Raw genomic sequence first — 15,561 nt, 5'->3', positions numbered from 1 at the left:
AGGAACTTTGAATTAAAGTTGTAGGTGAGATGGTTCTTTTGGGTTTTCGTGCCTGATGATTCAAACTGACTGAATACCAATCATTTTTATGTGACGTGTAAGTTTCTGACCTATATATCTTGGGGAAAAATTGGCTAATTTGCCCCCAATCTGGTTATTAATAAGGACATTTTTCTTATGTGCCTAAAATCCTCATTCTAATTCTATTCTCCCTCTGTTCTGAAATATTGCCTCACATTATGAAACATTTAAGACTGTGCATAGGATGCATAACAGAGCAAATAATAGCTCCTCAGAAATACAATAATTAAGGTGGTAGAAACCTTATTTTGGTAGTGGTCTCTTGGCAATTTCTTCCATTTAATTGTTTAAATTGCAAATGATTTTGAAAACTAGACCGATTATATCTACATCACAATGTTTGTTGGGAAAGCACAATAGACTTCAACTGCTCACACATCCTGCTAGCCTGCTAAACATACTGAGCTCATATCTGTTCTACTAGAATTCTCCTAAGGTGTATAAGTTATCAATAGACCACCGTAATTTGATTTCAATGCCTTAGAATCTCACATCTATTATGTAGATGAGCTTTACCCACATTATGTAACAGCACAGTTATTAATACAACCTCCTAAATAAAGTCGATCCACTGTACTATCCAATGAAATTGCCATACCAATATTGGTTTACTAGACCGACCCAAAGATATACCCCAGACCCATTTTGGTCTACATATTCAGAAATTTGATAACATAGCATGTTTCATAAGTATACCACCAGAAGTGAAAAGATTAAAAATTAAGGAAATTTTTACTCTAGACACTGAAATCTAATAACTAATCTGCTTTTTTCCTCTTGCCCTTAATTGGTACAGTCATTGTCCTCATGTGGGCAGAACATTTAGTCATTTCAAAGCAACATATCAAAACAAATTCTGATGAAAAAATAATTATAGATATCATTTTTTTTTTTTTTGTCTTCAACTTTCTAAAAAGGGGCCCAAATGACTGGTCCAGATGAAACTTGGAATTAGGGTAAAAGTCAATGCATTAACAATTCCTTTCACATATAATTCTACAACTGTATAAAAAAAAAATCTCAAAAGCTTTAATATCTTGTGAGTATCTCAACCAAAAGTTATTTATGCATCAATAGAGTTAAATGGAGGAAACTAATTTTTTTATATAGTTGTACCCATTTTGTACATTAAATTCTGTTTAAATATGCTCAACAAATAAGTGAAATGCATTATCTTCGGTTTCTTTTGATTACTATCACAGTCTACTCCTTTGAATAATAAAAGTTATCCATTTCAATTCCCCTATCATGCCTCTATCTATGATTTTTGTCCTGAACCTCGAGGGATGTATCATGTAATTCAATTCTCGAGGAAAACTTATGCAAATATATTCTTTTGCTTTCTCCCCAACCCATCTAACCCATGCTTTTCAATCTTGTAAGTTTCATTGAGTCATTTATAAATGCAAAGTCCTAAATAAACCTAACAGTGTCTTTTTTTCCGGAGTTACAATCTTTACAAATGGATGACTTATCAGAAGAAAGCACATGAGAATCCCTTAAGTTATTTTCCTGCCTAGCTTTTTATTAAATGATCTACATTGTAACAATGGACAAAATAAGCTTATCTGAGGTCCTTTAAAGAGATTAAAAATAACCTTATTTCCATTTTTAATAATCCAAGTTCAGTGATTACTATTAAATATTGCATGCTTCTTACCACAGGGGACAATTTAAGATTCCCACAGTAATTTTTTCAATGTTGGAAATAATGAACCATATAACCTGGACTAGAATTCCTATGTAGAGGGAAGTGTGACATCATAATTTATGGTGGCATTGTGTTAAAAGTAGAGGCACTAACTGAGAAGTTAAATCTATAAGATGTAGAATCTATCTATAACTCTGTGTAGAACCTGGAATAAAGTCACTTATCTTCATTCCCTGCACTTGTAAAACTGAGACATTAATCTCAAGTTAATGGGAAGCCCAATGAGTTAATGCATAATAATTAAAACCCTGCATTAGCATAATGCCATCACGTGTTTTTCTATGTTTTCATTTTATATGTATTCTTCTTGCTTTTTTAAAAAATTGAACACTTTAAAAAATAAATGCACTTTCTAAAATGAAACTTCATATCACCATTATAATGGAAAGCAAAGATGTTTTTCATAAATAGCAGATAACCAAAAAATAAGCACTTTCAAAATAAAGCAATGCTACACAATCCTACCTAGATATCTAAATATAATGCTAGCTAAAGATTCTGAGGCTGAGGCTTTATTTTTGTTAAAAGAGGGAGAGATTATAAGTTATGATCTTAAACAGAGATGTGCTTTTTGTTGTGATAAAGCCAGAAAGAGAAATGGAAAGGAATATATCTTTCTCTCCATGATTTAATGTTATTTAATGTTAAAACCACAATTTTATCTGTCCCATACTATGTAAAACATTAAAGTGATAAACATAAAATGTTTAATGCAGTACTTGCCAATGCAATATGATAATTATACAAACCTAAAATGGTAGTTTACCAAATTAAAAATCTTCATCAACTCAATTAAATAAAGCAAATTTATATAGGTGGGGCCTCCTTCCAGAATGATCCATTTTTATTTTAACAAATTCTCTAATTAGTTTTATAGGCCAGTTATAGTATATATTATTCTTTGAAGCATTTGGTAAAATAAGGACAAACAGCACAACATTTCTAAAATATATAAAAATACTACCCCTACATGCTGTAGATGAAATCATCCACTTTTCATTTGTTATTCTGGTTTTCAGTTCTAAAATTTCCTTTTGATTAATCTTTATATATTCTATTTCTTTGTTGAAACTTTCTATTTTTCAATTTGCTCTAAGAATGTCAATTGTCCATTGAAACTTTTCTAAAATCATAGTTACTTTAACATACCAAAAAATGTATACAAGTGGACACTTTGGTCAATGTTGCCCAAGCAGTAGTTCACCATAGTCAGAAGTGTTTGGATGCTGATGGTAACCACTTTGAGCACCTCTTGTAATTGCAGAAGTGAAATGTGACTTGTATTCATTTTTTTTTATCGGTATATATTGAGTATTACAATTTTAACAGGTTTTTTTTTTTTCCTTTCTTAAAATGTGTATACTTTTTTTTTTTTTTTTTTAGATTTTATTGGGGAAGGGGAACAGGACTTTCTTTTTTTTCCCAATTGTGGAACAGTGTGTACTTCCAGGCCTTTTTTCCAAGTCAAGTTGTTGTCCTTTCAGTCTTAGTTGTGGAGAGCGCAGCTCAGCTCTAGGTCCAGTTGCCGTTTCTAGTTGCAGGGGGTACAGCCCACCATCCCCTGCGGAAGTCGAACCAGCAACCTTGTGTTGAGAGGACGCACTCCAACCAACTGAGCCATCCGGGAGCTCAGCGGCAGCTCAGCTCAAGGTGCAGTGTTCAATTTTAGTTGCAGGGGGCACTGACCAGCATCCCTTGCAGGAGCCGAGGAATTGAACTGGCAACCTTGTGGTTGAGAGCCAGTGCTCCAACCAACTGAGCCATCCGGAAGGCAGCTCAGCTCAAGGTGCCGTGTTCAATCTTAGTTGCAGGGGGCAGAGCCCACCATTCCTTGCGGGACTCGAGGAGTTGAACCAGCAACCTTGCGGTTGAGAGCCCACTGGCCCATGTGAGAATCGAACCGTGAGCCTTCGGAGTTAGGAGCATGAATCTCTAACCCCCTGAACCACCAGGCCAGCCCAGTATACTTTTTTTTTTTTTTGCACCCTCTGTATTTATCAGATAATTCTAATAATTTTATCATCTTACTGCTGGTGTTTATTGATTACCTTTTTTCATTCACTTCAAATCTTCCTGGTTCTTGGCATAACATATATTTTTTGTTAAAAACCTTGACATTTTGGTAGCATGACACAGCATGTGTTAGCTGTTGCCAAAGTGAAAATTTCACCAATGTTAAACAGGCTGGGACTATTTTATGACTATTGCAATAGAGGAGAAGACACTAGACTGCAGTCTAAACTCTACTGCACTGAAAGGAAGGACTAGAGTTTCTTGAAGAGCTGGGAATGATGCCCAATGTTAAGCCGTGTGTGTGTGTGTGCGCGCGCTAATTAGCTTTACCCACAGGCAAAGCAAACCTGAAATCTTCCTAACAGGAGACTATTTTACAAGTTGGAGCAAGGTACCCATCCATCCCCCTAAATTAGACCTCTACTTTCCCATGGAGATTAGGAGTGGAGGTCCCTCTCTTCTCTGATGAGTTCTTGTCCAGGGGACAGCTCCCAAGTCCTTGAGAATGACTATCCTGGATTATAAAACTAGTAAGAGGACTTTTAAAAAGATTTACATCTCAAAGGGACAGAGAAAGAATGTGTAATTAAAAGTTTTCTCAAGTAAATGTCCTAAGGAAAGAGAGGACCTAGGGGCAGGGAGAAACCTATCACAAATTTGATCAAGCTGAGGGATCCTTAAAGCCATCTTAGTCACTGGCTTTTTCTGATACTGCCCCAGCCAGGAAAGACAGACGATTGTGCCAGGTGGAGGCAGAAGTCCAGAGTCCCCACGCAGCCTCTTCTGACACTCAAGTGGAGGATGCTTTTCATTTCTGCTGAGCAGACGTGGGAGTTTTGTCTCAACATGTGGTCAGAATTGACACGGTGATTGTAGAGGCCTCATTACTGCTGCGTGATGGTGAAAGTGCTGACTCTCCACTAGACCTTTTCTAACACTTGTGGCTAGAAGGAGCAATCTGTGCTTCTTGCTGGGGTGGAAGTCCAGTTACCCCACATGGACTCCACTGACACTGCACATTGTGAGCATTTGTTCCTGCTCAGCAGGGATGACAGTAGAGGTTTCCTACCTGGCCTTTCCTGACTCCATCCTGGTTGGGGATTGGGGAGCATACTTACAGCCTGGTAGAGGTAGAAATCTAGGTCCCGCATTCAGCCATTCCTGACATTGTGGAATGGGGCCACAGACTTTTCTGTGGTGTTGGCTGGAGTTGTGTATTTATGGTCTCTGTTCTGTCCTAACTCTTTGGCTGGAGAGAACAGGTTTTCATTGGGGCATTGTTTGTCTGTGTTCATTAGTGTTTCCAGGTTACCAGCTTTTAAAGTCCAAGTTTGTGATATACGAGGCAAACAGAAAACCCAGGAGACTCACCCCCAGCATGTTGTTCTTTGGGTCTTAAGGTTCCTAGCGGGTCTTCCTTCGCTCCACTTTTCTTCTTCTTGAAAATATAATGTCCAGGGCTGTTAGTTGGGCTAAAACTAAGAGTAATTTACTGAGAGGAATAGGAATTTCTATATTTCTAGAAACAGAAATGTGCTATATTTTTATTTTTATTTTTAAATGCATAGTTGTTATTACCTTCAACTGAAAATGTTGGTTTGGAAAGCCAAACTACTTCTCTTCACTGAGCTGAGTTGTGCTAATGCTGGAGATCCAAGTCTTACACAGTTTATTTTTTTCATGAATGCCAAATACTGTCCTTCAATGCGCCAACAATCTTTTCTTTTACTCTTGATTTTCTGAGACAAAATTTTAAGCGTGGTGAATTGGGTGACTCTTTATGACATAGCATGTAAGTTCTTAAATTGAATGTGCCACTTATTGGCTCTTTAATGCTAGTCAAGTTACTTTATTTCATCTAACTTCTATTTTCTTATACATAAAAGTGAAAAATATATTTTTTAAACTCACAGGCTGTTGCAAATATTAAAGACAAGAATGCATGTGAATTTGTTAGCATATCCCATCGTGATATAGATGCTAATATTTTTACTGTTATATAACTTACCTTCTTTCCTGTGTACCTTTAATTATGTATGATTTTCAATTAGCTACTTGAACTGAGAACGGAAAGGAAAGTTTTGGGAAAATTCAAGTGTATGATATGGACAGCAGAAGAGAATTTATATGTGATGAGCTAAAAAGCACTGGGCTAGTGGAGGTTATTTATAAGGGTAGAAATGTATAATATGAACAGGAAAATTTAAAGAAGAAATTTGTCTCAAAGTGAAAAGACTCGATAAGATAGGATATCAACAAATTTATCCCACAAATAAAAAATGAAAAAAGTCTGGGATGCTGCCCATTTTATTAGATAAAAATTCACTAGTACTGGATAAATCATGTTTCAACTGACATTTTTTACATTTGCAAATATAGTCTCCCAGTTTAAAAAAAACACTGTGAAGATGTTGTGAATGAGAATGAGGAGAATATGTAATTTTTGATGTTTTAGTATTCTGAGCAGTGAATCAAAATTATTGCTTTGCATGCCTATTTTTACAATATAAAAAGTGATTATCTCAAAATTTATGGCCTTTACCTTTTATGCCTAGTACAGTATCTGATATAAAGGAAGAACTTAATATATTTTTGGTCTGAATAAAACAGCGCCTCACATGACTCTACATTTTAGCAGTCCCCAAATTTCTCTTTCCTTATTACCTAATCACAGAGCATTTTATCCCTCGTAGTTTGTCAGAGTCCATTCACCACCCCCTTGACATCCCAAATCGATCCCTTCCTTTGGGGTTTAACATAGCACTTGTGTAAACCCAGAGGTCAGCTTGTGAAACTTTTCTTTCCCTCCCATGATGTACATATGTAAAGCCTCATTCTTTGGCTCACCCCAACTCTACAGGAGCGTACTTTCAGTCTTTGCTCTTCAATCCCCTGACATTCACTACCTGTTACAATCTTTCTAAGCTTCTCCTGATCTAAGCATATGAGTTGGATTCATGGAAGACTCTAGCTGGCACACTACCCTTATCCCTACTTTACCCTAGGGCCCTTTTACTCCTTTCTCTTTCCTCTTCACTCTGTGAACACCATTGTGTGGACTGAATGAAGCAAGTGGGGGAAGTGACACCAACACAAAACTCTTCACTGTTCCCTGTGGAGCTTTTGGTGAGCAGATGGGATCTCCTCTGTCATTCCTAAAAACACATTTTAGTGTGCTCTTCTTCAGTATTTTAGGCAGATATCTAGGCAGAATGTCAAAAGTGCCAACACAGAGCTTTGAAAATACCTTCTGAAATGCCTCTGAAACTCATAAAGATAAAAGCACCTCCTCTCATCACCCAGTGGTAGAGACCACCCTGCCAGAACCTATTACTGCCACGACTGCTGACACTGTGCTTCTTTTGTCATGACCAATATGTCAGCCTGAGTTTCCTAACCATTGGTGCCTTCAGTGCCTTTTAAATTCATTCCTTGAAGCTTGACACCAAAAGAACAAGGTGTCAATACCCCTGAATGAACTCATCTAGAAATTGCTCGTCCAAAATCCTAAGGGAACTATAAGGGGGGAAAAGAAAAAAAAGAAAAAAAAAAGGTATCCTGTTTTGTTTTGTTTTTAGGTGTAAAAATCAGGCCATATGGTATTAGTTTAAATTCTGTCTAACCTGCAGGTGTTACCTATATCTATACAAAATATATATGAGTACTTCATCCCACCTACATCATTATTTAGATAACTCCATCTTACCTACACAGCCCAAGTAATATCTTCATTGGGTGGAACAAAGTAATATAATAAAAGATTGAAACAGAAGGGTGGGAAGCTCATATAAGTTTTAAATTGTTAAATTCAAATTCCATACATATAAATAGATAAATCTAAAGTAGTGGAAAGACACCTCCCTCACAATAATCTATCTCTCTCCCCCACACCCTATATTATTTTAAGCACTAAAGTTTGGACAGTTCTTATTCACAGATTCCATCTCTCATTCTTTTTTATTCCCCAACCTAATGAAAAAGACTTCAGAGTGTGTAAAAGAACAGGTACCCCAAGGCCTTGTAATTGCAAAATCCAGGATCATTTGGAATAATCACACTACTTGACCTTCCAAAGTCTTTTGCCCCTGAAGAGATTCCTTTTTTTTTTAAAAAGGAGAAATTTAAAACTGAAAATCAGATCATTATGGTAAGTGAATTGACAGAGTAAATTTTGTTTTTTAAAGCACTATCTAATAAATACATTCACTACAAAAGAATATTAACATTTACATCATTTGGGGGCTGTGGGTGAAAGGCAACTAACATTTATTGATCACCCACCATATGTCCAGAATTATGTTGGCAAATGATAGATTACTTTTAAAATATCTTCTAAGAATTCCTTCAATCTCAGCATGTTCATACCACAGACCCATCAATAGTGGATGCAGTATCTTCGCCTAGTTATTTGAACTAGTCTTGTGGCTATCTTTTACAAATAGGATACAGTTAAGAAAATAGCCTGCTAGATCTGGACTTAGTCTCCAGTGGACTAGACACATTATCTCTTTTAGAACCCAGCTGACTTGTAAAGAAGCTCAGATCAGACTACTGAATAGTGAGAGAGTATGTGGGGAGAGACCCAACCAGATTCCAAACATTCTATCTCATACCCCGCCCCAAGCTGAAGTATTGGATACGTGATTAAAGCCGTCTTAGATGTTCCAGTGACAGCTTTGCTCCCAGCTAAATGCAGCGGTCACTAAATAGCTAAGTGACCACAGCCAACATGAAATTGAGCAGAACACCCACCTATCACAGTCTTGCCTTCCCGTAGAATTGTGGAAAATGACAAATTATGGTTGTTTAAAGTAGTTAAGTATTTGCTGGTTATTTACTTAGCAATACCTAAATGAGGCAGACATTGATACCTGGAAATGGAGTGACGCATAACAGAAACTTAAAATATGTGGTATTGGCCTAGAACGAGGTGGTTGGAAGAGGCTGAACAGAAAATGAGCAGATTGTTGGTAGAGGCTAGAGAAGCAATAAAATGGCTGCAATAGGAGGCTGTAGGAAAGAAAATCAGTGCTATGTATTGATGGGGAAATTGACAAAACTGCCTCATCGCCATAAACTATATCTAACTAAGAAGATGTCTAGGCAGAGTGTCAAAAGTGCCAACTGACTTTAATTACTTATATAAAACACAAGAACAGCAATGATTTAAATAAGAAATACTTAGTTCTGAAACAGAATTTAGAGGAACTATTTCCATCTAAGGACTTTCTAAGTTGGAAAACACACACACACACACACACACACACATACACACGTTTAATCTCCTGCCTCAGAGATAGAAATTAACAGAGATCAAATCCAGGGAATTGCCAATAAAAAAGGTAGAATTAACAGTGCTTCTGAAAGACTTCTTTTTAAAACCTCAGAAAGACTTAAGAGGTTTTATCCTATATTCTGCCAGGATTGAAAAAGAAAGAAAAGAAATAATGAAGAAGAAGGAGAAGGAGAAGAAAAGAGAAACGAAAAAAGAAAAGAGAAGAAAAACAAAGTATTCTAAAATATTAAGGATAGAACCATGGCTTGCAGCCCAAAGTTGAGAAGGGTTATCTTGGAGACATTGTAGGTACGGCTTTTGGCTAAGGAAATGACCTAGAATTTGATACATTAACTTAAGCACACAGTTATTAAAGGACTTGCACAAGCTTGGACCTAAAAGGATCAAGACAGTTCAAAATGAAGAGGCTTCTGGCCACCATACTGTTTAGTACTAGGAAGAAAAAGCTACTCAGCAGCAAATAGAAGTTATTTCTTAAGATAAAGTAATGAAATATCAGAGAGCGAAGCCAATAGTTCAGAGGATGGTGCCAAAAGCTGATGTTAGCCATGCATTAGCAATCCATTCTCATGGGCCAGAACTGGGTTCTGTTCAAGGAACGTTCCCTGTCTACAGGAACTGGAGGCTCCCAAAGCAAGTGACAACTGCATTTCGGAATTGCCATGGAGCAGAGAATACTATGTGCTGCCTGTTCTTCTGCTCTTTGGAAGGGAGTCTCTAATGTCCTGTCTCTATCTCATAAATAATCCTAGGTGCAGATAGCTAGTCTTTTTAATTATTGGTTCTCCAGAGAAATTGGACGTGAACCCAGGAAACTGCATACAAATCCAGTCCCAATGCAGATCACAAGATAGTAAACTTTAAATCTAATGTTATACTGAGATGAGTTTTGGAAGATGTTGGAAAGAGACAGGTATATTTTTCACATGAAAGAGACATGGCTTATTATGTTAGATTTTACTGAGATTTGATACTTATGGTAGATTTCACTGAGATTGGAAATTTGATCCTTCCCATACTTGTCTTCCTCACATCAAACAGTATTCTACTTATCTTATGAATGACCTTGTTACTTGTTTGACCAATAAAATACAAAAGATGTGATACTCAGTTCCATCCATGGGCCTTAAAAGGTATGGATCTTCTATTTCTGTCTTTTTTTTTAAGTTCCATGTTTACAAAAAAAAAAAAAAAAAAAATACAAATGAAGACTCTCCTGCCAAGGCACAAAAACGTAGAGGTTTAGCCTTCTACTAATCCCTCCTGTTGTGCCAGACATATGAGTGAGGCTCCCTTGCATCCTACAATCCAAGTCAGCATGCCCCAGTCAACACCACATGGGGTAGAGATGATCCATTCCCACTGAACTCTGCCCAAGTTATGTAGTCATGAGTGATAAATTATTACTGTTGTTTTAAGTCATTAAGCTTTATGGTTTGTTACACAGCAGTAGATAAATGACACAGGCATTTCATATGTAGCCTCTCTTTCCATTCTCAACAAAACTTTCTACTACAGTCTTTCAGACTTTAAATCACTTTATGCTGGTAAACTACACTGCTGTCTAAATGGAAATATTCATATATTTGGATGATTAAACCAATGTGAAGATATTACTTTAGTTACCAAATTTATCACCTCATACTCTACTTGGCTATGGGTGTTCATACATTCATGATGCCATTTGACCTTTATGTTCTTGGACAGACACCTATTTGTCTAGGTTAATTTCAAGGCAGTCTACATGGAGTCAAGAGAATTAACTATGTGACCTTTGGAGTTTCCTTCCAGCTCTCTGATTCAATGATTAATGCTGGTTTGCCTGCTTTTATGGTGGTATCTAATGGTGTTAACTCAACATATGAAAAATCTGAACCTGCAAAGCTCTTTTATAACTATCTATGCTTAGAAAAATGAAGAGGCTGAAACCTTCATTTCAAACATAAAGAAACAGAGAAATGGCAAGGCATGGCAAAGCCAAATGTAGTACTAAGAAGCATGCCTTGTGAGAGGAATTGGAAGTTCCTAAGTAAGTACTTTGACTATTAAAATAATATGTCAGAAGCAATCAATACAGATACAAACATAAATTAACCCAGTCCTTTAGGCAAAAAACCACCTGAAAGTTAGATTTTGAAGGTATCATAGGGCAGTTTCCTGATTGTACTTAGTATTGTATGCCTGAAACTGCTAGGCATCGTTTATAATGTCTCATAATCAAAACAAAATCTTCGGTAAGAAAGTATGTCTCATTACCTACAATTTATAAACTATTCAAAAGATGTTTTTCCCTCCAATTATTTTAAGTTAATTAAAAGTGCCTTAGCAAAAACTTTGAATACCACAAGTTTAGCTCACTGGCACCATCCTGGGAGCTAGGAGTAACATAAAATAGCTAGGGAGTAACATAAAAACATAATTGCAAGAATAACAAGAGCCACAACTATAGCATTATCTTACTTGTATGGTGTTTTTCACATTTTCAAGGAATATTTTATTATCACCACTCCCCAGTGAAATGAAAGGAGAACAACAGAAGATTTTTGAGAGATGAGAAAGGAGACATACAAAGTGTTTTAACTTTATCAGTGTCATACAGCTAGTTATTGAGATATCATACATTTTCGAAAAAAATTCTTTTAGCATTATTCATTCCTGCTACTTTATAGTTGTGTATGCAATGTATCAAATTACTCTAATGGATAAACTTTACAAAAATAAAAATTATTTCGTGGTACAAATAATAACAATTGTTTTACAGACTATAGATCAGTTTTTAGTTTAATAATTGGAATATTTATATGTATCCTAATTGCAAGTAAAATATACATATGATTTTTACTAATCTGATTGTATTTTGCCCGAGGTAAATAAGCCACGGGCAATCTTGGGGTTACCAGAATTACATTTCTTTTTGTTGATCTCTTTGTTCATCGTTAATAAAGAAAGAAGGGAATATTCAAATTTTAAGACCTTTATAATAAGTAGACAAGGGCCAGCTACATGGGTATGCAGCCTGTAAAGGTGTGTAGATCCATTTGCTTAGAAGGACCCCACACTTGATTTAATGCTCTGTTGTTATTATCTTAATCTGTTAGGGCTGCTATAACAAAATAGCAATGACTGAGTAGCTTTTAAACAACAGAAATTTATTTCTCACAATTCTGGAGGCTGAAAGTCCGAGGTCGGGGTGTCGGCCCAATAGGGTGAGGGACCTCTTCAGGACCACTCACTTTTCCTTGCATCCTCACGTGGAGGAAGGGGCAAGGGACGTCTCTGGAGTCTCTTTTATAAAAATACTGATCTCATTCATGAGGCCTCAGTCCTTATGACCTAATCATCTTGTAAAGACCCCTATCGCCTAATACCATCTCAATGGATATCAGGATCTAAGCTTAAAAACTTTGGGGGAACACAAACATTCAGACTATAGCAGTCAGTATATGAAATGCTAAATAATTTTGAAGAAGGGGCTTGCATTTTCAGTTGGTACAGGGTACAACAAATTATCTAGATGGGCCTGTACAAATTATTTATGTAGTGTTTTCTAGATAGCAGTCACTTTCACACCTATCAATTCATGTGGTCCAGACGAACACTTGTGAAGATTATTGGGATAGGAATTATTTCCCAAGTATCCTTGAGGTACCTTGATGACAAGTAGCAGAAAGTAACTTTATTGACTTATACATAAATACAGTTACTTTTTGGAAAGAAATGGTATAAATCACAGTATTGAAGGAATCATCCAATCTTTGGGAAAGCCAGGAGATAGGACAACATCAGAGATCATAATATCAGAGACTAGTGCACCTTACTCTAGAGTTTCACAAATTACTCATTTCCAGCTGCATTTTTGCCCTGGGTATATGACAAAAGATTAAAATTCCAAGACAGGAGACAGAGAGAAAGAGAGAGAGAGAGAGAGAGAGAGAGAGAGAGAGAGAGAGAGAGAGAGAGAGAGAACTTGATTGTCCTAGTAAGGTCTATATGTTGTAACATTTTGAGGTATCATGAGAGTAAGAACCATCAGAATCAAAATAATAGAATATGGAAGGGTTGCCAGAAAATTAGTGAGCAGATAAAAACAGTAGAAATGTGCCATACTTCATTGTAAAAATTAAGAAATACGATTTCAAAGGAAGCTGGTATTTTAGTAAAAGCTTCATTTGTGGTATGTAACAAAGCTGGGATTTGTACTTGTATCTTTTTTTTTTTTTTTTCACGTGCCACTATGCAGTTTTGAACACAACTTCAGTGGAAGCTGCTTCTTTTTTCAAATGGGTAAATGATTTGTGAATATGTATAAAGCCAAGTAAACCAGACTATATGATTTCTTCAAATGTAACCATTTCATAAATGTGTTTCGACCACTGTACTAAAAACAATTTGGAATTCATAAATGAGAAGTTTTTCTACAGTAACAGATACAGCAGAATTCACTAGTTATCCTAAAATTATATGGCTCCTTTACAACTCTAGGTTATATTGGGCAAAATTAGTTGTAGAGGAAGCAATCAAAACCTCTTTGTCTTGGTTAAATGTTTGTACTCCACCCCACAAAATTCATATGCTGAAACTTAATTCCCAGTGTAAGGGTATTTGGAGGTGGGGTCTTTGGGAGGTGAGTAGGTCATGAGGGATCACTCATGAATGGCATTAATGGCCTTATAAAAGAGACTCCAGAGATCTCCCTCCCCATTCTGCTCTGTGAGAACACAGGACAGGACATGGGTCCTCACCAGACCCCGAATCTGTCTCTGTCTTGATCTTGGACTTCCTAGCAGGCAGAACTGTGAGAAATAAATTTCTGTGGATTATAAGCCATCCAGTCTATGATGTTTTTGTTATTGCAGCTTGGACTAAGACAATCTCTTGGAAATCCAATTAAATTTCTTTGTATCACTTATAAGATTATATGTTTCCTCTTAGTTCTTTCTTTCTCAGTATTTGGAATTTCTGTATCTGACTTAAAAATTCCTCAGATCTGTTAGCTATGTTTGACTTTGTTCTACACACACATAATTGATTTTCAGACAGAAGAGGATGTGTGAGAAGTTGTATATTACAGTGATCAAGAGTGTGGAGCTACAGATAGACTACCTATGTTAAAAATTTGGTTCTGACAAGTTTTATCCTAGGCAAGTCACATAGCCTTGCCCATTACACGGGGATAATAACAGTTATTCTGAAGGGCTCTCAGAAGATTAAATTTGTTGATATATGTGGAGTGTGTATAACAGTATCTGAAACATAATAAATGCTATGCAAACATTCACTCTTGTCCTGTTATACCAGGCAAGGTGTATAGTGATTCCTGGATGGATGTCTGGTGATTGTCCAGCTAGAGTACAACTGGGTCCATCTGAAGATCTGGGGCATCAGAATAGGATGAACAGACTGTCATAACACAGGCCAATGAGTCTAGACACCCCCTACTGAAAAACTTTAAGTTTTCTTTCCTATAGAAATTTTAAGTTTCCTTCTCCTTAAGTTTCCTTTTTCCCAGGTTTTTAGCTGCTACCCCTGCTTTAGATAATTACCCTAAAACTTGTGATTCATACTTGTTGATTGTAATCATTGAAGCCTAATGTTCTCTCCTACCCGTTCCAGGCCTAACTCCTGGACAACTAACGCCACCGGAATGACTGGTTGATTGGCCACAGGCTCTATAAAGCAAACGGATTTATTAATTAAAATCTACTTTTCATTATTAAGGGCCCTTAGGGATACAGAGGATATCCCAGCAAGATTGCCAGTCACAACCAAAGACACCAACGTGGTCTTCTAGGTGGATCTCGAAACCCCTTCCTCTCATCTAAGATCAGAGAAGGCAAGAGCTCTGTGAATCACCCAATAGGTGGGGACAGATCTATGCCCCTGTCCAGCAAGAAGCAGATACAGAAGAAAAGACCTCCTGTCCCTCAAATTCCCATAGAGATTTTATGGGGATCACATCTCTCAAGGGGAAAACAAGGCAGGCTGATAGATATACACATCGCGTCTCTGCATTCCTGCGTAACCCACAGAATGCGACCGCCCAAAAGACCTCCCTTCTCTGCCCTAAACTTCCCCTTTTCATTGTAATTATCTACCCCTATGAGGACCAAATGGGTACAAAATGCCCAACTAGATTAAACCAGCCCCTCACACCTGCAAAGTAAAGGCCACGACAGCCTTCATTTCACCTGGGCCTCATTATACCATCATTATAATATCATGCATATGCACAGAAGTTCATTAATATTATTATAACAGACTAAATTCTGGAAAGGAACATGTGCAGTCTAAAAAGATGAGGTAATAGCTGCTTGTCAATCACAGGTGTCAATCAAGTGGTCATGTGCCAGGAAAAAAACAGCCCATTCAGAGAAAAAAGGGATAAAATCTCCAAGTCCTTGCCAGTCAGCACCTTGCTTTTGCTCAGGGGCCCGCTCCAGAATGTTTGGAGTGTACTTTT

Source organism: Rhinolophus sinicus, chromosome 14 (genome assembly GCF_057876585.1).
Source record: "Rhinolophus sinicus isolate RSI-liver-muscle chromosome 14, RSI-T2T, whole genome shotgun sequence".
Classification (NCBI taxonomy): Eukaryota; Metazoa; Chordata; class Mammalia; order Chiroptera; family Rhinolophidae; genus Rhinolophus; species Rhinolophus sinicus.
The sequence above is the reverse complement of the archived record's forward strand: the minus strand, read 5'-3'. Positions refer to the sequence as shown.